Source organism: Mus caroli, chromosome 1, assembly GCF_900094665.2.
Source record: "Mus caroli chromosome 1, CAROLI_EIJ_v1.1, whole genome shotgun sequence".
Lineage (NCBI taxonomy): Eukaryota > Metazoa > Chordata > Mammalia > Rodentia > Muridae > Mus > Mus caroli.
Window position 1 is genome coordinate 87,750,261 of NC_034570.1, and position 25,000 is coordinate 87,775,260.

A 25,000-nucleotide genomic window follows, 5' to 3' on the forward strand; every position below is an offset into this window, starting at 1 on the left:
GATTGGAGCAGAAGCTGTGCTCCACTCACCAGAAGTCTTAAGATCCTGTGGTGGGTGTTGTGGGTAGCTGGCGAGTGTCAGCCGACCCTGCGCCCCAGCTGCCCTGGTGCTTTTCTGACCGGAAGAGGCTTGTGGCCCTATCGCACTTTTGTTTTATATGCATTTTTTTATTTATTCTTTTAAGATTGGTTTTTTTTCTGTGTACCCCTGGTTGTCCTGGAACTTGTTCAATATAGTCTTGACCTCTTAGAGATCCACCAGCCTCTGCCTCCTGAGGGCTGAAATTAAATTTCTGCTGGTAACAGACCAACTTACTTTTTATTTTTGTCTGTCTGTCTATCTATGTTCATTCATTTGTTTAATTTTTCTTGCTTATTTTGTTTTTGTTTTGCTTTGTTTTGGGAAAGTGAGAAAGAGTGAGACAGACAGAACTATGCTGATGTTATATAGGTCCCTCTCTGGTGGGGAGGATAGGAGAAAAGTTGGGGGAGGAGAAAGGATATGATCAAAATACACTGTATAAAAATTAAATGGAGTAAAAATTAATGTTAAAGTACCAGTGACAAGTAAATAACCAATTCACTTTAACTTTGACAATAAGATTTTTTAAGATGTGTTAACCAAATAACACAAAAAACAAAGTGAACTAGTTCATTCCCTATAGAATCTGGCAAACTTCAATTGAATTAACATTATATATATACAAAATTTATCTACTTGCTCTCTTTTTATAAAAAATATTTTATTAATTTAAGATGACACTACTGTGATCATTGAGCAAATAAATAACACATAAAAATGGACTCGCCAAGATTATGTGTACACACACACACACACACACACACAGACATTTGCAAGTGATTGTGATCTAGATAAAAAAGTGAATATGGTCTAAATAAAAATGTCATCTTCCAAATAGTAAATTAGTCTAGTTTACTTCAAAAACCGTTTTCTCTCATTATTGTTCACTGACTTTTAAATTTATTGTTTGTTTTTGCTATTTGAAGAAAATATTTCCATCTGCCATGTCCAGATATGGGAAAAAATTGCTAATTAGTGTGGCTGAAATCCACAGACTCTTTACAAGGACTCGAATCGAAGCAGAGTGTTTGTTGCAGCCTCTTCCCAAATCTCTGATTGATGACTCTTGCTCACGTATCTTCACCTGAAATCCCTAAAATAAGTATAAAGATATTAATAAATAAATTTCAAGGAAAGCTCCACCAAATAAGAAAAAGGTTAAATGAAGTGCACCAGCATTTCTTACCAGCAACAAAAAGAAAAATAATATTTTTTCTAAAATACAGTTACAATATTATATCATGGTTCCTCATTTGTGTATAGATTAAAGGTTATGGTCCATGTTCAATAGGGGTGTAGATCTGAGTTCAACAATCACTGAAATCCTGGTGTTATAAAGCAGCAGCAAATATAGATAATAATTGCAATTGTGAGAGTGATTTTTGATTATTAACTTGATGGGAATTTGAGTACCTGTGGAAAGAAACCTATAATCATGTCAGTGAGAGATTTTTTTTTTTTGTACTAGAGTAGTTGAGGTGGGTGGCATCCTCCTAGGACATGAGGTTATGGGGTAAATCGAGAGCAGAACGTGAGCTGAGATTTAGAAGACTTCTCTGATTCTAAAAGGTAGATGCATTATGACTAGCCACCTCCCATTTCTTCTGCTCTGATTTTCCGTTGTAATGGAGAGTCCCACCAAATTTTGAGCCAGAATAACCCTTTCATCACTGAGGATGCTTAGGAGCTCCTTCGTTAAGTGATACTGGCTTGCTATAAATATAACCGGTAAAAGGAATCAAGTGGCTAAGTGTTTTCAGATGAGCTGATGATAATGGAACAATAGCAAAACATCAATTGAGAAATGGGAAATAAACTCTTAGGATACAAATAATTTTGTATGCACTTTAATAATTGTTCAGACCTTCAGGTACAGTACTGTGTGGAAGAAGTGATAAAGTAGTCTAGGGAGGAATAACTACTGGAATTTTAAATGTATTCTTTGCTGATAGTATCATATTATGAACTCACAATATGACTTGTGGCAATCTTCCTGATACAATTTCTTAGTTTAACCCCTACATTAGGAAGCAGCAAAACAGTATTTGCTTAATATTAATTGCTCCTGGAGCTAATAACAGACATGCAGTGGCATATTCTTAGCGCTTGTTTCCTATTAATGATTGTTCCTAGTGTGATGATATTTTTGAACTATAAACAAAAGGGTCTTTCTTTAATTGAAAACCTTAAGGCTTTATTATAGTCATTTAGAGATGTTTTAAAATACAAATAACCCTTGATATTATTGTATATTGTATACATACAGAAAAATGGTTATAGGAGGGGCAAACATACTTTATTTTAAAATCCTTGCATATGGTTCAGATTCCGCTGAAACAAAGGACACATCAATGTCATTAAGTGCAAGACACAGTGACTTGTGCTGTATGGTAGGGAATACAATTTGCAAAAATAATTTAATGGTAAATATCCAGATGAAAACTTCTGAATGATGTCTAGGGACTATGGAGACATTTTGCAGATATTCCATAATTTGGATTAAATTAGCTGTACTAATCCAAATGTTAGAAAGGGATATAAGAGTGTGGAAAGGAAATATCATTCATTGGGCCTTTTCTATACTATGAGTTTCAATATAGTTTTAACAGAATTTGAGAAAAAAGTATTTGTATTAAAATTGTTCTGAAGTAGAAATAGGATATGCCTTCCCATCCCAAAAATCAGTGTTTAAAGTCCTGTCTTACCAACTCAAATGATTTATGTAAGGGGGGAAAAGTCTCTCGTAGGTTTACCAGGCCTTTTGTGTTTTAGTTAATGTTGGAGATAGTCAGTTGACAACCAGGAATAGCCATCACATACTGTGTCAGACATTTTTAAGACTGAATGTATATATCAAAACCAGGATAAATCTCATAAGTGATCTATGTATGCTAGTATGAAGATACATCTCAACTTGACAGTTACAAAACAAAGTTGTTTGAAGGAAAATGGTGAAATAACAATATATTCTACTTCTTAAGGTACTTGAATTGTGCTAGCCGTTTATCTGAGTCATTTCCTAAAATTCCTAAAACTAACTCATGAAAAAGCCTTGTTATCTTTATTTGTATACAGTGAAACAGACCAAAATTGAAGTCTATAATATACCTAATATTTTTATGTGGACTGACTGCCAAAGTCTTGAAACAGTTTCATATATTTCACCTCTTTTTCTTCATGAATTTCTGCCCATTTTCCTTTATTTCTGACTATTGATCAAGTCACTGAAGTTTAAAATAAATAGAAAAAGTAACTGAAAAGCAGATGTGCTTACAAAATATGCTTAAAGATTATTTTCTGGAGATGAGAAAATTGAGATCACCTACTCTCATAATTAAGTAATTTAAATCTTGCTCTACTTTTGGAATAAGCAATATGTGCTAACTACAGAGAAAGAGGTCTTCCAGATCCTGAGTGTGATGACCAAACAGATATGTAGATGTTTAAATCTAAAACATAATGTGACAGTATTGGGCAGATTTCAAGTACTTTGGGAATTTTAATAAGTGATATATTATCAGAAATTAAATTGATATCCACTGAAATTAAAGCAGCTTTTATAAATATTGATGATTTAAAGCTGATTTTAGCTTTTGGTTTCAAAGTGATCTTAGCTACAGAAAAGACAGAATAACTTTAAAATGTTCTATGTGATTTTTTTCACCTCTTGTTTTTATTATTGTGTATTTATTTCATTTACATTTCCAATGCTATCCCAAAAGTCCCCCACACCCTCCCTCACCCACTCCCCCACCCACCCACTCCTACCTCTTGGCCCTGGCATTCCCCTGTACTGAGGCATATAAAGTCTGCATGACCAATGGGCCTCTCTTTCCACTGATGGCCGACCAGGCCATCTTCAGATTCATATGCAGCTAGAGACATGAGCTCCGGGGGGGTACTGGTTAGTTCATATTGTTGTTCCACCTATAGGGTTGCAGATCCCCCCAGCTCCCTGGGTACTTCCTCCAGCTCCTCCATTGGGGGCCCTGTGATCCATCCAATAGCTGACTGTGAGCATCCACTTCTGTGTTTGCTAGGCCCCTGCATAGTCTCACAAGAGACAGCTATATCAGGGTCCTTTCAGCAAAATCTTGCTAGTGTATGAAATGGTGTCAGCATTTGGAGGCTGATTATGGGATGGATCCCTGGGTATGGCAGTCTCTAGATGGTCCATCCTTTCGTCTCAGCTCCATACTCTGTCTCTGTAGGTCCTTAAATGGGTGCCTTGCTCCCAATTCCAAGAAGGGTCAAAGTATCCACACCTTGGTCTTCATTCTTCCTAAGCTTCATGTGCTTCACAAATTGTATCTTATATCTTAGGTATTCTAAGTTTCTGGTCTAATATCCACTTATCAGTGAGTACATATCATGTGAGTTCTTTTGTGATTGAGTTACCTCACTCAGGATGATCTTATTGCAAAGATAAATTAGCTAAACAGTATTTAGACAGTGTAACATAAAATAGGAAAATTTTACAAACCAAGAGATCTGTTGGGCATAGATAAGATTTATCTATTGTGGAATTCTTCATTCCAAAGACATATTACCAGTAGTGTACATGAATAAAAAATTGACACACTCATATACATGCATGTAAGAAATATAAATCATCTTGAAAAAAATTAGATCTTGCCATTGCCATCCATGACCACTTAGATTCTAGGTCCTAGAGGAATTTGAAGCACATCATCTTAAGTGACTTAAACTGGTCATGGAGAAGAAAATTCGCTTTGTTCTTAATTACACATACAATCTAAAGAAAACACCACACTAAAGTAGTCTCTATAGATACAGCTAAGAGGATGAAGGAGTAGAGGGATGGGGATACCAGCCCACATACTCCCTTGGGGAGGACAGTATTGTAGGTGTCCCTACTCTCATAACATTGAGGTTTGTAATGATCTCAACCAGCAAATAGCAGAATGCAGAGTTAGGAGTCACTTTTTTTTTTTTTAATCTTAAAAGGGGTAATATATAGTTAAATATAAAATACGATGCCCACATACCTGAGAGCTCACAAGCCATACAGTGCAGAAACAGAAGTGGCACTGGTGAACTGTGAGCATGACAATTTACATGGTCTAGACACTCTGGCAGGGGTGTTAGCTGGAGATTATTCATGGATGTATATGCTTCTGGTTTTATTCCAGCAAGTAACCATCTCCACTTAGTCTAGGTAAAAACAGAGAGTCTTCATCATTTCTTTGATTTCATTCTGGTTTATAAAAGGAACAAGGGATGCTATTTATTCAGAACCCGTCTGCCAGTGTGCTGTCATTGTGCCAGCTTTTTACTTGTAACTACTCAAGATCGTTGATCTGTTCAAAGCAAGCTGTCAATATATTTATCTACTTGCTTGCTTGTTCCTTCCTACACATTACCCTATGTCATTCTGCTACTTACAGGCAAATGTTATGCTTTTCATGTTTAATGGTTATAGCTGCCTGTTTTTCTGTCTGTGTCTAGGGGCAAGTGGAGGGTTGATGAAATGAAATGTTTGACAAGTTCTGAGTCAAAGGAGCAATGTTAATTCAGGCTGAGCCATCACTGACAGGAAGAGAAGCAGGAAAACATTCACATAGGCAGCATTAATTTTAAAGAAACACTCAGTAGTTTTCACATATTAAGACCATGTAAAATTTATTAAAATAAGTTTGGATGCTATATTTTTGCAATTTTTAATACTTTGAGAGAAAAATGTAATAGACAAAGAATATAATAATATTTAAGAAAATATATAACTGTCTCCAAGCTCTCTATTTTCTTAAATGTATTTTCTGTGTTTGTAAGAATAAATTTATGTAGAAATACAAAGGAATAATTCATTTTTATTGCATGCAGTAAAACCAGATACTATTATCACAAATAACTAAATAAGCTGTTACCAAAATGACTAGCATCCATATTTAAATGCATATTTTTATTCACTAGATCTCTTTATATCATGTAAATCCCTGAAAAGACATATAGTTAATGACTTTAAAATACTTGAAAGTTATATACATCCACATATACACAGACAGAAACACAACCTAAATAATGTACATAAATATATCCAAAAGTGACATAGTAAGATAAAGCAAGATGTTTGAATTTAATTTGAATTAATATCTCAAGAAACATACTTGATTGGTCAAAATGAGATACAATGCCAGACAGACTCATGAAGGAAGAAACCTTTGGACTTTTCAGTTATTGAAAGGAATCCTTTTTAGAAATGTTTCATGTGAAACTCTTTTTCTAACATAGTCATTGTTGGACAGACTAACTCAGGTGATTTAAATTAAAAATCACCCAATCAGCATCTGTGTACACCACCTTATTTATCAAAATACTTATATCTATATGATCATTTCAAAGAACAATTTTGTATCTAGTGAATTATGTACAAAATTCTAGGTAACTGTAGAAAGCTTTATATGAAATATTAGATATCATTCTTTTTCTAAAGATGTATGAATGGTGTTAAGAGTTTAAATTTGTTAATTTTCAAGCTGGTAGTTCTATTCTTATGCTAAAATATTTTATGTGAGGCTTAGTTATGGCAAATAGGTAGAGTAAGCTAAATATTTGAGAATAATGCCCAGACTGTGTAGAACAGATTATCTTTTGTGAATAGGTAGTGAAACATTGTCTCAAGGAGGAAAAGGATAAATATGCTTTAGGTAATTCCTATTTTCTCTTCCTTTATGGTTGTGTCCTCAATAAGGTCCCATGTCCTATCCCATCTTTTCATCTTGAAAACTAACATGAATAATGTGTTTTTAAAGAAGTTTGTTTAATTTGGCATAAGAGCCTAAACATCAAAAGAAGATCTATACTTCAGATAACATACTTTGAACAACATGCTTTGAACAACTCTCAAAATGTGTACAGATTTTTTTTTCTTTTAGGTGTTAAAAGAAAAATTGCCTGTGAAATAAAACTGGTACTTATAGAAGTTAAAATAAATGACAAAATACCATGATGGTCTGAGTGGCTAAAAGAACATTGTAAAGCAGCATCTAATCTCAGAGCCTAAAGAGTTCAACATGCAGTGCTAAATTGGCTAGTTTATAAACTCTAATGTTAGGCAAAAATTTACAGCCTCTCTCTCCTGTTAGCTGGTAGTACATCTGGCTGTAATACAAGAAGCCAATTTAGATGTCCATGTCTTAGGATTACTGATAGATAGCCTTGTCTTGTTTAGAGTAAGACATTGATCAGATCTGGCCTCTAGGGCTGCTGAAAATCTCATGCTAGTGAATACATTTGCTGACATTGTTCTGAACAAGGTAAATATGCACTCTAAAAGTCACGGTAAAAATGAGTTTCAAACATAAAGAAGTCTACTCCAGTAGGCTTGTAAGAAGCCATGGCCCGTGAGAATGCAAAAGCCCTTTATTGACTAATTTAACATGTTATATCTCTATACTGTCAAAGGAAATTTACATTAACAGCCCATTGAGTGCAAGTTTCAGAAAAAAAAAAATCAAACAAAAGTATAAAAGAATGAAAGTACCAGATACCTGGTGTTTCCTACAATTGCTGATAAATAATAACAGGAAAAAATGGGAAATTAAGTTACCAACATCAGCTTTCTTATTGTTGCTCTTATCATACCTCATCATTTGGTACATGAGCATAAGGAAGAGATGTTTGTTTAGGTGGTGGTGGTGGTGGTGGTGGTGGTGGTGGTGGTGTGTGTGTGTGCGCGTGCAGGTGTGTATGCACATGGATGTTAGAAGTCCACATCCTCTATAACTTCCTGTTTCAATTTTTAAGAGAAGGTCTCACAATGAGCAACAAATTAACCAAATTCAGAAAGTTGAGAGGGCACTAAATTTTCAGAATCCATCAGTTTCCAATGCCCCCACTTAAGCATCACCTCAGTGTTAGCAATGTCGTCTATTTTTTATACTCAGCTTTTCAAAGGGAGGTAGGGCGAGGGAGGGAATGGAGGGAGGAGAAGAGGTAGGACTAGGAAGAGAGAGGGAACTGCTGGAGGGTAAAAGAAATACTGAGAGTGAGAGAAAGGAAGGGAGGTAGGGAGGGGGATTTTGAGTAATAGCTTGAATTTTCTTCTATCACACAAAAAATGTTGCTATTTGAGTGAATGTGAAACTCATATAGCCTAGGCTGTCCCTGAACTTCCAAAATGCCAGTCTCAACAATCACAGTGTTGAGATTTCAGGTATGTGTCACCAAACAAACATAAATACAGAATATACAGATATCAGAAACTTATATATTGAAAGTACAACAATACTACACTATCTGGGCAAAGCATCTATATTCTAAAATAACAAAACTTTTGACAACTATATGAAATTTTTGAAATTAAAATTTATATAGTTTACTACAAAAAGTAAATTCTATTAAACCCTTACGTTTTTTATTAACATAAAATTCCTGAAATTTTACGAGTATTTCCTACCCAGTCTATAGAATCATGCAGTCTCATAGAGAATAAGTTGCTAAAGATTATGAAAATAGCACATACACTTTATACTTTAAGTACCAATTCTACTCCCTTTTTTTATTAGAAGAAAATTCAAAAGGCTATCATCGATTCCAAAAGACTACAAAAATGAATATTCCAGTAAAAATACATTAAATAATTATGTTCTATCAATATAATGGAAACTAAACAGAACTATGGAGACATCTCTGTGTAATAATGGAAGTGGCAATGAACATATTAAATCAAACTTTATAATAAAAGTATCAATCTATTTTATATTACTATACTTAAGCTGCATGAATTTGAATAGCTTTTATGATGGTTAATACAGATCTTGAGGTTTAGTAACCACTAAAAGCTTAGGCCCAGACAAGTACGAAACAGGTAAGTAGATTTCTGAGTTCAAGGCCCATCTGGGACAGAACAAGTTCCAAATCTAGGCATGGTGGTACACATGTTTAATCTGGGCCACACCTTCTGCTGGAGGCCTACATAAGGACATGAGAAGAAGGAAGACTCAGCTGTTTGCAATGCTTGCACTTACTTGCCAGCACTTCTGTTGGGACCTACTTCTTCAGGGTTCCAGCTTATATAGAAATGCAGCTAAAATACCTAGCCTCATGGGACTGAACAATTACGTTTTTTTTTTATTAGATATTTTCTTTATTTACATTTCAAATGCTATCCTGAAAGTTCCCTGTACCCTTCCCCCCCATCCCCCTAACCACCCACTCCTACTTCTTGGCCCTGGCGTTCCCCTGTACTGGGGCATATAAAATTTGCAAGTCCAAAGGTCCTCTCTTCCCAATGATGGCTAACTAGGCAATCTTCTGATACATATGCAGCTAGAGACACGAGCTCTGGGGATACTGGTTAGTTCATATTGTTGTTCCACCTATAGGGTTGCAGACCCCTTCATCTCTTTGGGTACTTTCTCTAGGTCCTCCACTGGGGGCCCTGTGTTCCATCCAATAGATGACTGTGAGCATCCACTTCTGTATTTACCAGGCACTGGCATAGCCTCACACGAGTCAGCTATATCAGGGTCCTTTCAGTGAAATCTTGCTGGTATATGCAATAGTGTCTGAGTTTCAACAAATGGTATGGCAGAACTGGCTTTTATCATGTAGAAGAATGTGAATTGATCCATTCTTATCTCCTTGTACAAAGCTCAAGTCTAAGTGGATCAAGGAACTCCAGATAAAACCAGAGACAGTGAAATTTATAGAGGAGAAAGAGTGGAAAAGCCTCGAAGATATGGGCACAGGGGAAAAGTTCCTAAACAGAACAGCAATGGCCTGTGCTGTAAGATCAAGAAATGAGCAATCACTTGATTCTTGAACTTCCAATTCACAGCTGCCCATTGCTGGGTTAGTTGGACTGCAGACTGTAAATCATTCCAAAAATTTCCTTAATATATAAAGACATTCCATATGTTCTGTGACTCTAGAGAACCCTAACACAGTATCCTACATAAATTTATACTATTTTATTTCTATTAGAATAACAACAAAAGTAAGAAAAATATTATGAAGCTTTGAAGGAAATAATTTGAAGGAAATAAGAATTTTTAATTTATAAAATTCATCTTGAGACATCCCTGAAATCATATATTACAAACTATACTATACACACTCAACAGGTTATATTAATCAGTGTGTGTGTGTGTGTGTGTGTGTGTGTGTGTGTGTGTGTGTATCAAAAGAAAAGGGGAGGCCTTGGATTTGAATGGGAATGGAGGAGAGCACTGGAGAGGTCAGAAGAAAGGGGCATGGGAAAGGTTGTAAGGAAGAAAGGAAAAGAGGAAATGATTTGATTATAAATGTTTTTAAAAGTTGAAAATTGTCTTGCTTTTGAGATGTGACTGATTTCATGAAGGCACTTACACAATTACAAAACTTGATGTAGTTTATAAAGCAATCTTTAGATAGTAATAGATGAATAAAACAGAATAATCTCATATTTTACCAGTGGATTTAATGCAGAAATGATGGTGATATTCCTACTCTTTATTATACGAACCCATAGTAAGTATAGTGAGGATGAGTTGCTGTTTTCTCTTACAAGTTAAAAAATGAGAAACTATGATAGAATTATGAAATGATAAAACTTTGACTTTGAATTAGTGTATTGAAAAGCACAGTGTGGAAAAGATTCACACAACTATGGCCAGTGTAATGCATGTAAATGGCCAATGCTCATGGCTGATGCAGTACATGCTCATGGTCAATGCTCAAGTGCCATGCAATACTTGCTCATGACCACTAAAGCTAAACACTGCCCTTGCCAATATGAGAAGTTCTCAACCATTTATCTGGATCAGCTACTTCATAATTTTAAGGTTGGAGTCTTACCTAATGTTAAGAAAGTCTCCTTTAACTTATGTGAGCGTGTTTGTAGGATGTGTCTATACCCATAATTTCCTTTCTGTATGGGGAAATGGGTTTGAGATTTCTTATAGAAAATAAAAAGTATCTTTAGGACTGAAAGGAAAAATATAATTAAAGCAATGTTCCATTTTGGAGCATTTAAAATCTTTTTTTTGGTAGTTGTTGGAAATAGCATCATAAATCAATACTTTGGTACTAAATGGGAAAAGTAGATCATCACATGAACAGTAACTTTGTCATGCATCATGCCAAACATGCTACACCAGAGGATCTATGTAGGCATAATGTTATTGTGTACCATGTAAAGTTTATCCTGGTGTTATTTCAATGCCGATTTCTCTTCCCTCAAATCTTGTTTCAATTCAGACATATTGTAATACTATGTCAAGAATCTCCTGTCTCAAGTTTGTGTAAACAATGCGTACCATTTATTCTTTGCCTTGTCAATAAAAGGTGATCACCCAATGGCTGGGCAGAAGAGAGAGTAGGGTAGGACTTCTGACAGCCAGGGGACAGAAAGACAGAAGAGTAGGAGACTGAGTCACAGGAAGGAGGTGAGGAGACCTTATGAGAGTTCAGCTAGAGCATGGAAGGCTCTAAATACAATCATTATTGAGTTTTTGGCTGAGAAGTAGACAGATTCGTTTAGAGGATTAAAATAGATCAAATACAGTCCTTAGGAATAATTGCAAGTCTTGATTAAATAAATCTTGGTCTCTCTTGGTCATAATTAGGGCATTGGCTAAACTAGAGAACAGCTGCTGTATTAATTTATGGCATATTACAGATCTATCCTGCCCATAAGATTTTAACATATGAACCAGTTTTCCTGAGTCAGTACTTCTCCTCTAAGCAGTGTCTCTGGAATGCTAACTGTGGTATTTGACTAGTATCTGTGCTTTATATGCAAATGTGAGTAATATAATGTATTGATTTATTCTAAAAGGTATATAAATACTTGATGTCCTTATCTTGTCACACTATCAAATTTCCTTATTGAAGACTTTTTCTTCACAGAACTACCTTTTTTCTATGCCAAGATTTCAACCACAACAAGAGCTTTAAAGTTAGCTGTAATGTCAAACAGGATGCATTCATATTTTCCAACAATTACCTCTCCATTGATTTCCATTTAAGTATCACAGCTTCTACATTGACTTGCTCTGAGTGTGATGAAATAGTGGGTAGTCTTTATTGCCCATTTATTCTTTTTTCCCTTTCAATAATGAATTAAAATTTTATGGTAAAGCACTTGTAAATAAAAAGGTAACACCCAGTAGTGTTAGACAGACCAAGTGCATACATCTCAATGAACTTCCATAAAATAAGAGAAGCCATTCTGCATTCTGAAGCTTCACCCTTGAATTTAGACTTTCACTGTCAATTGCATTTTTATACACTTACCCAGTAATTCTGTTTTGAGAGTTCGTTTATTCCAGTGATTGATCTCATGACTATAGCTCAGTGAGGACTCTTTTTTTTTAAACTTTTCTTTAAGTTTTGAGATTATGATATAATTACAGCCTTTTGCCCTTGGCTTTCTTCCCCCCAAACACTACCATATAAATTGACCAGTGTTAGGATTTTATAATATCTTGTGTGCATGATCAAAAAGGAACAGGACTTAGGTTGTCTTGTCACTCCCAGACTCCACCACACAATTCTATCATGAAACTTGCCAGTACAAACAAGGCATGATGGTTTGACTAAGAAGGCGCTCCATAGGCTAATAATATTTGAGTGTTTGTTCATCAGTTGGTGAACTGTTTAGGCAGAATTAGGAGGAGAGGCCTCATTGGAGGAGGTTTGTCACTGGATTTGGATTTGAGTTTTCAAAAGCCCAAGATGGGTCAACCCTAGTCTCCCTCTCTGTAAACCTACTATCTGAGGATCAGGATGTAAACTCTCAGCTCCAGAGACATGCTTGCTGACCTGCTGCTGAGTTACTGCCATGATGATCATGGACTAATTCTTTGAAACTGTAAGCAATTCCCCAGTTAAATGAATCCATTTATAAGTTTCCCTGGTCATGGCATTTTTGTTATGGCAACTAAAATACATGAATGTGGTAAACATTATTAAAAACCCTGGCACAGGGTTTCTTTCCTACTGTAGACCATTCATGTTCCTGGATGAAAGACATACACAGCACTTATATTTTAAAATATTCCTTAGGCAGCAAAAGAGCTGGGCAATTGCCTACCTTCCATGCTGTTAGACTCTACCTTCCTATCAATAACCCCATTATTACTATATTTCATCTGGGCTATACTATACTTAGCTCCAATTAGGAAGCCCTCTGGGCCCTATTCCCTTTGCCATTTGCCCGTGGTTGCTTCTCCCCTCTCCCTCCCCCTCCCACTCTCCTGTATGCTCTTTTCTATCCAGTGGCCACTTCTCTTCTTTCATGTGTTGCTTTCTCCTGAAAATCCTTGAAACCTAAACATCACCTATGTCTCTTCTGCCTAGCTATTGGTTGTTGGCACTTTTATTCACCAATCAGATTTAACTTGCAGGCATGGTTCCTGGGACTACATGCGGAGTTCAGGACTTGGAGGCCCACTTAGCATTACAATAGACAGTAAAATACAAAACCGCAACACATTAAAAACATTTCTTTGCAGAATATTTATTCCATTGGTTCCAATGAGGCAAATTAACGCTTCCAGTTTGCTGCCAACATTGGTCAAGCAAAGTAGAAATCATAGGAACACATTGCAGTTAGAGATATCAAGGGCTCAGACCTTCTCATAAATGTTGCTAACTATGGTGTCAGATGAAACTAAGCTTGTTAATTATGTTGCTGCTGCTGCTGTTGTTGCTGTTGTTGTTGTTGTTGTTGTTTGAAGAGTTTACCCAAGATCACCCAGGAGTGCTCAATATAATCACAGAGCTTCTAGGTAATGGGAGAACAAAAACAGTGAAAGACTGAATTGAGAATGCTGTATTGTTGGCTTTGGAAGACACTATGCTAAGAATGTGGATGGCCCCTAACAGAAGAAAAAGAACTCTATGGAAATGATTTCTTTACCAGCACCCATAGAGGGAATGTGTCCCTGTGATACTTTGTCTTGGGTGCTAGGAAACGTTTCAGATTCCTTACTTCAAAAACGACAATATAGTAGCATATTGATTGAAATGAAAATTTGGTGGTCTTCTGTTACAGTACAATAGAAAACTGAAACAACATACATGTGGTTTAGCCCTACACAGTTTGTATAAGCAGCTCATAAATTATGCTATTGAAATTCATTCTAAAAGACTCTCAAATGTTGTGTTCATTATGTATTAATTTACATTCTGATTTTTGCTTTACTTTGGCTCTACTTTATGTACTTACACCAGGATGTAAACATATGCTATGTAAGAAGGGAGTTTGTTACAACTAGAGAGCTAATAAACATTCTAAGGCAAGATACATAAGACCAGAATGGTTTTTGAATAAACCATAAGATAGGCATTTTGAACACATAAAATATAATTTTAGTAAGGGGAAAATATTGTCATTTTATTATGAATGTCCTGTTAATTACAGCCTTCAATCTCATAGCATCTCATTAGATACTGTGATATCAAAGAAACTTTCTAAAAGCCAGTAAATCTCATGAATTTTCTAAATACTAAAAGAATTTCCTAAAATCCTTCTGGCTATACTGGTTTTCCTTTTCTTTCAAGTTACTCTCATGATTTCAAAGACCTACTGATTCTAAAACAAATGTCTGGTAGCATAGAACAAAATTTTAATAAGCCTTTGATGCATTTATATTCAGTCAATAATTTTGCTTTTTTAAAACAACCTCTACTCACAAAGTCACAATGACTTTGGAATAACAAAGTTTTAATGTTACTATAGGCCTATCATATCCGCCCTCTCTAAATAGTATCCAAACTTACATGGTCATATTACATTATCATTTTTGTAACTTTTAAATTGATTTTTTTTTGGTCGGATAAATAAAGATCTATAAGCCACAGTTAATAAGAGGATAGAGAATAACAGAAAGGCATTTTAATTTGTGCTATTTCTACTATGAAGTTTAGTGTTTGAAAGTAGGTCTGATTTATGAAGGGGGATATCATAAGCCCTTTGTTTGTCAAATCTGAATATTTATATTTAGACCCTGGATTTGTGCTATTCTCAATCTTGGCCAGAGAAGCTTCTTTTTGGTTAATGTAGAGACTCACAACTGGTTATAACTGGTTAAAATGAATGGAAAAAAATGACTATGAGTGCTCCTATAAATCACTCTCTCATCTAGATAGCATATTCTCTATATATTATATGGCTGATGCCCACTTTAGTTGTGCTTACCTGTATAAGATCAAGGCACTCAAAATTCCAACATGTATAGTGGAGTGTTTCCCAAGGACCACTCCACTGACTCCAACTGAGGTGCTATTGATAATTAATGGCTATCAGCGGAGAGAGAGAGAGTCAGAATTGGTAGGGTAGGTGTACATGTTCCATGGTGGTCTCATACACATGGGCAAGTGGGCAGCACTAACTAGACACAAGAGGATAACCATGACCACAATAACACATAAGACATGACTTTTTTAGGAAGATGGATTGGTGGGTCATAAGTGTAGTTCAAGGGAAATAGTGGGAGGAGATAAGGTCAAAGTACAATGTGCACAGGTGTGAAATTTTCAAAGATTAAAAATGTAGGCAAAATAAATATTCTGTCACCTTTGAACAGAGGCGCTTATGGCACACATTATCTCAATACCTCTTCAAAATATCTTATTTAATAGCTTATTACCCCAAGGAATAGTTACTATGGATTGATATAACTTGTATATAAGTACATTACTATTTAAAATTATAATATTTGAGTCATTGGGGAAGATATCACATTGTGAATGAGAAAGTCATTTAACATTTTTTTTTTCAAAAGAAATAAAGTCCCACATTTTACGGGACTGAACAAACACATAATTTATAGTATCTCTGTTGTATTCATTTATAGATAGAAACTTGCTATGAAGCCTAGGTTTGCCTTGAACTCATGACAAATTCCTGTCTTGGCCTCATAAGTTTTAGGATTATAGACATGAGTCACTCCACTGATACTGTGGTTTTATTTTTCTTGAGGCAGGGTCTCACTGCTGGCTGGCCTGAGACTAACTGTGGACACCAGGTTGGCCAGGAACTGACAGAGAATCATTTGCTTCTGCCTCTTAAATGCTAGGATTTAATGTATGTCTTATGATGACCAACTGTCTTAGTCAGGGTTTCTATTCCTGCACAAACATCATGACCAAGAAGCAAACTGGGGAGGAAAGGGTTTATTTGGCTTATACTCCCATACTGTTGTTCATCACCAAAGGAAGTCAGGACTGGAATTCAAGCAGGTCAGAAAGCAGGAGCTGATGCAGAGGCCATGGAGGAATGTTCTTTACTGGCTTGCTTCCCCTGAATTACTCTGCCTGCTCTCTTATAGAACCCAAGACTACCAGCCCAGAGATGGTCCCACCCACAAGGGACCTTTCCCCCTTGATCACTAATTGAGAAAATGCCTTACAGTTGGATCTCATGGAGGCATTTCCTCAACTGAAGCTCCTTTCTCTGTGATAACTCCAGCTGTGTCAAGTTGACACAAAACTAGCCAGCACATCAACCATAGTCTATTCTTGATTAGGTGCCACTAAAGATATATTTGACCTTTGCAACAGCACTGTAGTAAAATCTAAATTATCTGTATGGTTTCAATCATATTGCCTAATTAAAAACTAGAACAGTCCTGAATGAAATATGTATATAGGCATACACATTTGCTATTCTGTTAATTTATGTGTGGTCTCCCTTTGTAGTATACAATTCCAAGTACTTTGTTAGGTTTACAAGTAAATGTATACTCTATATATTTTGTGCATATCTTTAAATAAGGGACAATACACATGGTATTTATGGAGTAATATTCTCTCAAAAATTAACAAAGACTAATTAATACATATACCATATACTAATTTTTCCTTTTTTATAAGCAGAGAATTTTATTTTTTGTTCAAAATAAAATACAAATTTGCCTTTTAGTTAAAATTAATTTAAAGCTGGCTTTTCTTCATTGAAATGGTATGTCACTTTTCCCATCTTTCTTAAATTAGAAGACATAATTCATTGTTAAAGTGCAACATTAATTTTTCTTTTAAATTTTTAGATTCTTTTTTCAAAAAAGGTTATTTTAAGAAATTAAAAATGGGACTGGAGAGATGACTCATCAGTTAAGAACATGGGACTGGAGAGATGACTCATTAGTTAAGAACAGTGATGGTTCTTTCAGAGGACCAGGGTTCAATTACCAGTACCCACATGGCAGATCACAACTGTCTGTAATTCCAAGATCTCACACCCTCACACAGACATAGATGTAGTCAATAAATAAATAAAATATGAAAAATGTGTAAAAATTGAAAACTGCTTGAGAAGATATATAACTATATCTAACCTAACCTAATATCTATATCTAAACATTCAAAATAAATGCAGGTTTCAAAATATTGCATGGCACTCCATTAAAATATTCAATTTTAACTTCATATATGTCACCCAAAATAAATTTTATACAACTTCAAAATCAAGTATTTTCTTTCAAGCTTCAGATATTATAAACAATTATAATCAACTTAGCACATTTGCAGATTGTAATTAAATATGGACATATTCTAGACTACAATGAATACAATTATCCTTTAGACTTTGTCTACAAATTGTAGTAAGATGTGAGAATGGCTAGTTTATGTATCCATAGAAGAGAGACCATTTGGTCCCAAGCACCTGACTATATTTCTAAAAGACTTTTGTTAGGCTGTTTTCAACTTGACACAAAGGCATATCTGGGAAGAGAGACTTGCAATGGAGAAAATGCCTTCACAAATACAGCTTGGAAGCTCATCTATGGGTATTGCCTTGAATAATGACTGATGTGGGAGGTTCTAGTCTCTTGTTAGTGGTACCACCTCTGGGCTGCTGGTCCTGGATGGTATGAGTGAACAAACTGAGCTAGCAATGGATAGAAATCCAGGCAGCAGCTCTCCTCCGTGTCTTCTGCCTTCACATTCCTGCTCTGCCTGAGTTGGCCTCCTGACTTCTTTAGATGATGGACTGTGATGTGGAATTGTAAACAGAAATGCACTCTTAAGTCTCCAAGGTACTTTTTTCGTCATGGTATTTTATCATAGCATTAGAAACTGTAACTAATAAAGATATATATGACTCCGCTCGTAAGTGATTGCTGAGGTTGCAAAACCTGAAGAAGAGTTTAACTGTGTAGAAGAAACGCCTTTGAAATGATATGATTATTTGGCCAATTACAGGGAATTTACCAGACTACAAAAGTGTGCATAAAATATTTATAGTAATTGTACTTGGTTTAGTACATTTTAAGGACTTATTTATTTTAAAATGTTTAAATGGTAAATAAAAATGATATTTCATTTATGGCTAGATTTCTAAATAGTGGGACAGCATATGCACTATTTATGATGTAATGTTCTTTCCAACATTAACATAGTGTACTTTAAGCACATGCTGCATAATAGTGGGTTTTTCCCTTTCCTAAAAGCACAAAAGAACTCAATACTTGTACTATTGTGTATTAATATAGAGTAGGTATTGAAAAGACATTTTAAAAATAAGACTAAATTCTGTGGGTTACTAGATATTTTATACTAGTTATAATAGTTACTAGATATTTTATACTAGTTAATATTTCACAGATTTTTATCAAGAGTCCTTATCTACTTGTTTTTTTCTCACATATTTTCATATGTCTGGATGTTATTGTAAAAGGAAATGTTAAAACAAATGAAGGTAAAGATTATGGACAGTGATTATATAAGAGAGTTAGTGAATCGTCTCAGAAGCTAATGGTGATGAGTCAGATGACCTGACATCAGTCCTTTGCACATAGAGAAATAGCATTGGTGCCCACAGATTGTCCTCCCACCCCCATGTCTGTGCTGTGGCATGTTCACTCAAACTCACAAACAAACAAGAAATTCAATAAAGAGCTTCAAACAATAAAAATGTAAGTGACATCTTTAAGTAGGAGGATATTAACTATAAATAGCAAAATATGGAAGGAACCAAGAAGGAGAAGTCTTTCTTTGTTGCCAGAGCTCAGAGATTCTGTAAAGAGAGTTCAGTACCTAAACCAATTAATATGAAAGTGATAAGGAATTTTGTTCACTACCAATATTCAAAAGGTATATAATGATTTCTTTTATAGGAGAAATATGCTAAAGACTATGTGTATTTTAAATAAAAAACTGCCAAAAGTTTCATGTAGGATGTCTGTTTTTAGAACCTGACTTTTTCATCGTTCTGAATATAATTATTTTCTCTAAACAAAATGGATTTATTTTTAAATCTATATTAATTTTCAGTTTCTTCTGAAGAAAGAATAGCATATATTAGCAAATATAAATGGAAAAATCAAATTTATAAATATAATGTTTCATTTTTATTATAATAAAGTGCTCTCATGTATTCTCCTTAGTAGATAAGTTTCTCTTGGCATAATTTTTTTCTTTATTTATTCTTGAATATGCTAATTTTCATAGTTAACAATTATATTATGATACTATCTCTGGTAGTTTTGGAAATGTTACAAAAACTGATGCTTAAATTCACATAAATACAGGCATATTTTTGTTAATGTTTGTTAGGCTGTATTTTTATTCCAGCACAATATTCATTCAGTTGTTCCCCTGAAAGAAATCACATTGAAAAGAAAATTATATGTCATTATATAATGGTTTATAGAACAAATATCTCAAGCTACTTTCATGCAAGCAAATACTTTTGTAGGTGACCTAAGTTAGTTTAGAACTAAACTCAATAGTCCAAAATATTGAAATTATTCTTATTTATTTATTTTATTTTATCAGTGTGTGAGTGCTTTTCCTGCACATAAATCTGTGTATGGTGTGCATGCCTGGTATCCACAGAGGTGAAAAGAAAGGAATAGATGCTCTAGAACTGGAGACTTGGTTGGTTGTGAGCTATCACATGGATTCTGGGAGTGACCTCTGCAAGTTAACATGACCTCATGACCTCTGCAAGTCCTTTTGGCCCCAAACTATTAAGTATATAGTGAATCTCAGAAGTGACAGTTTTCTCTTCCAGTACAGGAAAAGGGCAAACATGGTTTAATGGACAAGCTCAAAAAATGTGAATCACTGAGTGGTTGCAGTGTGAATCACCGAGTTAAGACAATTCTATGAATCCAGGATCTTTCATAAACACATATTTTTCTTGTGTGCAAAGACACTAGAGTTTTCAGGCTTGTTAAGTTTTGCAAGATACCCTAAATTAATCATAGTATGAGTTCCAGATTGACTCTAGTTATGATAATATTGAGAACATTGAGAATACCTTGATAAACTTAAATGCAACCATCTATTGAGACGTAAGCTGATTTTAAACTTTTATTTCTCACCTAGAATTATGTCATTTTTTTGAACTTAATGATTTATCTCTTTCACATTTGGTACTGAGGCTTGATGTATGCTTTAAAATATTCACATGCATGTAAAAACAACACAGGGATGTTATGAACTTTAAAAGGAGCAAGGAAGCTCTGGGAGGACTGGGAGGGAAAAAAAAGAAGGGGAAAGCAATGAAATCATATTGTATCTCAAGAGGAAAATAATGAAAAAATTTAAACGTTACACATTTTTAATTACCTCAATATTTTTAGTTTCTAATTCATAGCATAGGTTTTAGATGATCTTTTTACTCTAGATGGTATGCATCAGAGAGTTGTAGAAGATTCTTTTGCTCATTTCCTGTTCTCTGCATGAACATACTTATGTTTAACCATGTTAAAAGTTTTAGTCCTTACAAACAATGCTTAATGACTGAGGAGATGGTTCAGGGATGAGGAGCACTTGAAGAGAGCTATAGTTCACTTCCTGCACCCATCTTGGTCAGATGGTGATGACCTTGTGTTTCTGCTTCAAGGGAAGCTAATAATATTAAAGAATGATAGAAAAGTCAGTTAACATACCAGACTTCTCTACCTTGATTCGACTTAAGTTCACTGTCCTTAAGAACATCCACTTTAGATAATCTTAAATCACATCTGTTTTCTGACTTCTCACTGACTGCCACATTACTGATGTTCAAACAATATTTTGTCGTCTTCTTTTGGGTACACAATACTGACACTGGTTATTGAAAAATTAAAAAGAAATAAATGAGCAACATAGTGATGTATGAGGGATAGACATACAGAATGTGAGGGTGCAGGATGAGGACATAGAAAAACTAACACAATCAGTAATAAAAGCCTTCAGTAATAGATACTGTATTCCTATGTAATGTAACCACTTAACTAGGGTTTAAACAAAATTTATTACTGATTTTTGAACTTTATAATAAAACCAGAAATGTTTAAAAATTAACTTTTATAGCAAAAGACAAAATGATTTACATTATGAAAAGTTGTAGAGCAATGAACTCTAAACCTGCTGACAGGATTGCGAAAGCAGTCAAAGTGATTTGTGAAGGAAAGAAACTTAAAAACAGGTATGAGCTTCGTAAGTGTTTCTCAAGGAAACTATCAGGATAAATAAATGCATTATAAGGTACGATCTTGACTATAATGAGTCAGCTGGCTCATACAAGAGCGAACCTGGATATCTCCATGTGTAACCTATGTTCAAAAGCTAATAAACAACTATGATAAATTAAAAGCTAGCTAAGATGTATGATAATCAAAGGTTCTGTGGCTTTGATGTGCTCAGTACCTCAAAGGCTTATGGCTTGGTAACATGGTCCCCAAGTATGGGAAGATTGAGAAGTGATGGACATTTTTACAAAGTTAAGATTTATTCATTGCAAAATAATTAAGTTATTCTGGTCACTGCTTTTGGAAGGGATTAATGTAGTTATGGGAAGGGCCTTGTTAGTATTCTCTGAGTGGGTTTCTATAAAGTGTTCTCACTCATTCTCCGCATTTTAGAAACACAATATGAACATCCCTTCCCCCCAAATACATACACGATATAATGAAGTTTATCATGATGGAAATCCGCAAACACATGTTTTCAAGTGGATCAAGCTGTCCCTGCTGACCTGTGAAGTGAACTGCCAATTTCCAGACAACACAGACAGGAGTTGTTCCACAAAAACTTTCTAAACAGGTCTGCTTCCCCCCATATCCTATCTATTTTACTACCTTTGATGGGAGGTGGGTTACAAGGTAGGTTAAAACATTTAAGAACCATCATTAAAAATAGGATTTAAAAAAAATTAAAGTTACAATCATGCACTGGTCATTTTCTGCCCACCCACAAAGGTTGTAGAATTTCCCCTCTGTGCATCTCTGGTTCCTGGTTTGTTAGGTACCAATCCTGACTATGTGATTGTTGGTACTCACGTGGCTGGCTTGGCTATCCTCCAACCTAGCCAGTATCACACGTCAACTATACTAAGCTCTCTGTCTTCACATCTGCAAGAGTTAGCTACAGTTGTTTGTAGTTAACTTCAAATGTTCAAGACCTCAATGTTTGTGGTCTTGATTCTGAACTAGGTAAAGGCTTTCTTAAAAGCTATCTGTCAAAATCAGCTGCACTGAGAAAATATCTGTAAAAGGTTAACAGTATGCACATCACACATTGGAGGAGGGTATGAAAGGACAACTTAAAGGGAGCTAGCTAGTTGTCTGACCAATATTGCCCTTGCCTCTTGGGAACTGTCTGGCAAGCCTGTTTGGATATGTCATACCCAACAGTAAGTTCTGATTCATATCTCTAATGCTCCTAGTCTCACCACTCCAGCCTTGCCATGTCCTTTTAATTTTAAGATCTATCCTCAACTTCACATGTGTGAGCAGTTTGCGGTTGTCACCATAGGTCTTCGCCAAAGCCCTATGCCCTTTATTACTTCAGAAATTTAATTCTTGCCTTAATAGATTTTTTAAAAAAAAGTAAAGGCAAGCAGTATTTAATTAAAGAGATCGTACTATTATGGATACATAATGAGTTGAATGGAATAACTTTTATTATATTATATATTATACTTTACATACGTAAAAGGTTGAAAATACATAATGCAGTCTAAAACGCATGCAATACAGTTTATAAAAGGGTGGCTGAAAGGTCTTCATTTAAAAGAGTAACTTCAGAAAGAAACACCACAAGAAAATTTAAAAGGATGTTATCACATATTTGCATCTTAAAATAGAGATGCTTTGTAATGTTAAAATATATTTTAATAAAACAGAAAACTACAACCAAGTTTGAAATAGTTCAGCTATCTTACTTTTCCCAACTTCTTTCAGATTCCATTTACTAAGGCTGCCACTTGTTGCCAGGGCAAAACACATTCTCTTCAGTTTCACCTAATTTGATGACAGAATTAAAATCTGTTTACTCCTGCTTCCCCTGAATTAAAATAGGAAGGAATAAAGGATTCTATTCATGACCACTGGGCCTGCTCAAAATAGAGCCACCTCAGTGGGAACTGTGCGCACCTAGCTGCTTTGTCTCTGTTCTGCTTGGCTGCAAATTGGCTCTGCCATGCATTTCTGCTTATCTAGCTTGTTTTGCTTGGTGGTTTTATGAATAAGATTCCGTTCTCTCTTCTTTGTTTTCTTGGAAAATCCTGTAATGCCTTTGGATTTGCTAGCAGGATGAGCAACTGAAAACTGCATTAAAACAAAGGCTGTGAGAAAATTTGAAAGCATTAATAGCTCAGTAATAAATTTTCTTTGAAATTATTCATATGTACTTTACAAAACACTAAGTGTTTCTAATTGGGGATATTAATGGATATTTACCCAGACAATAGGGTTTATGGGCTTTCCTATATTGAAATATGTGGGAAAAAGAAAATTGATGTAATTATGGTATGTATATCAAGATAGGAACCCAAATTGAAATGGGCTAAATCCATTAACCTCTGCTGTGATTATTTGACGTAGCTTAGTGCATGAGCTATTGTGCTTTCCCATTATTTGAGAGTAATGTGAAGGAAAGTGTTTGTATGGCTATGTGAGAATGTTCTGTCACATTTCCAGTACTCTCCACAATTTCAATCCTAGCTCAGTTTGCAGCTGCTTCAGAGTTTTAATATATCTTATGTGTCCATGTTATAACACACAGTTTCATGTATCCTCATAGGTTTTATTTAAACGTTTATTTTTATCAGTCCTGGGGTATAAGTCTTTCACCTATACCCAATATAATTCATAATATTGCATTTCACTCATGCTCTCACCCCCATCTGAACTGAGGAATGAAGAGAAATTTACATGAAGCAGTTTGGAAACTGCTCTATCTTGGGGAATTCCTTTCTAATCCCTTGCAAATACTTAGCATTTGAAATGTGTAGTTCCTAGAAGAGTTTGAAATTTTGACCTGTCATGAAACCAGTATCATTCAGACCCAGAATCCTTTAGCCTCCATGGCCTCCATGAAGAAAGCACTGCAGGGGAAGTAAGACAATGAGAACTGTAAGTGGTGAACTTCTTCAAAAAGAAATGGGAAGAAAATTGTGACTGCTGAAGAAAGGATATCAAAAAAGTAAAGAGGGAGGGAGGGAGGGAGGAGGAGGAGGAGAGAGAGAGAGATGAAGATGTAGCAGGAAGAACACTAAAATGGTGGCAGTAACTCTCATACTTCAGTTACCTATAGGAAAATGTGTGCCTAGGTACACTGACCACCCATTAATGGGAAGACTGATGGGTCATGCAGAACAAAGCAAGCATGCTGATTAGTAGACTGACTGCAGAATAACTCAAGGAGAAATTGAAGAGTGATTTCTAACTCTGGATCTATCAGTTCTAGGGAGGAGATGTTTACAACTCTCCAACAGTCAAGAGCTTTGCAAAATATGAAGATATATTTTTAAAATATCCTTTACAAAGATAATATTCTATTCTAGTTTGAAGTAGGAAAACCATGCTGAAATTACATGCACTTAAGTTAAGATTTTTTAATATTTTTATTAAATTAATATTATATCTTTGTACTGTATTTATATAATTTGACTCCCTCCTCTCTGTAATCCATCCTATGTCTTCTCTGCTCCCTGTCAAATTTATGGTGTACTTTACTTAATGACACATTTGCT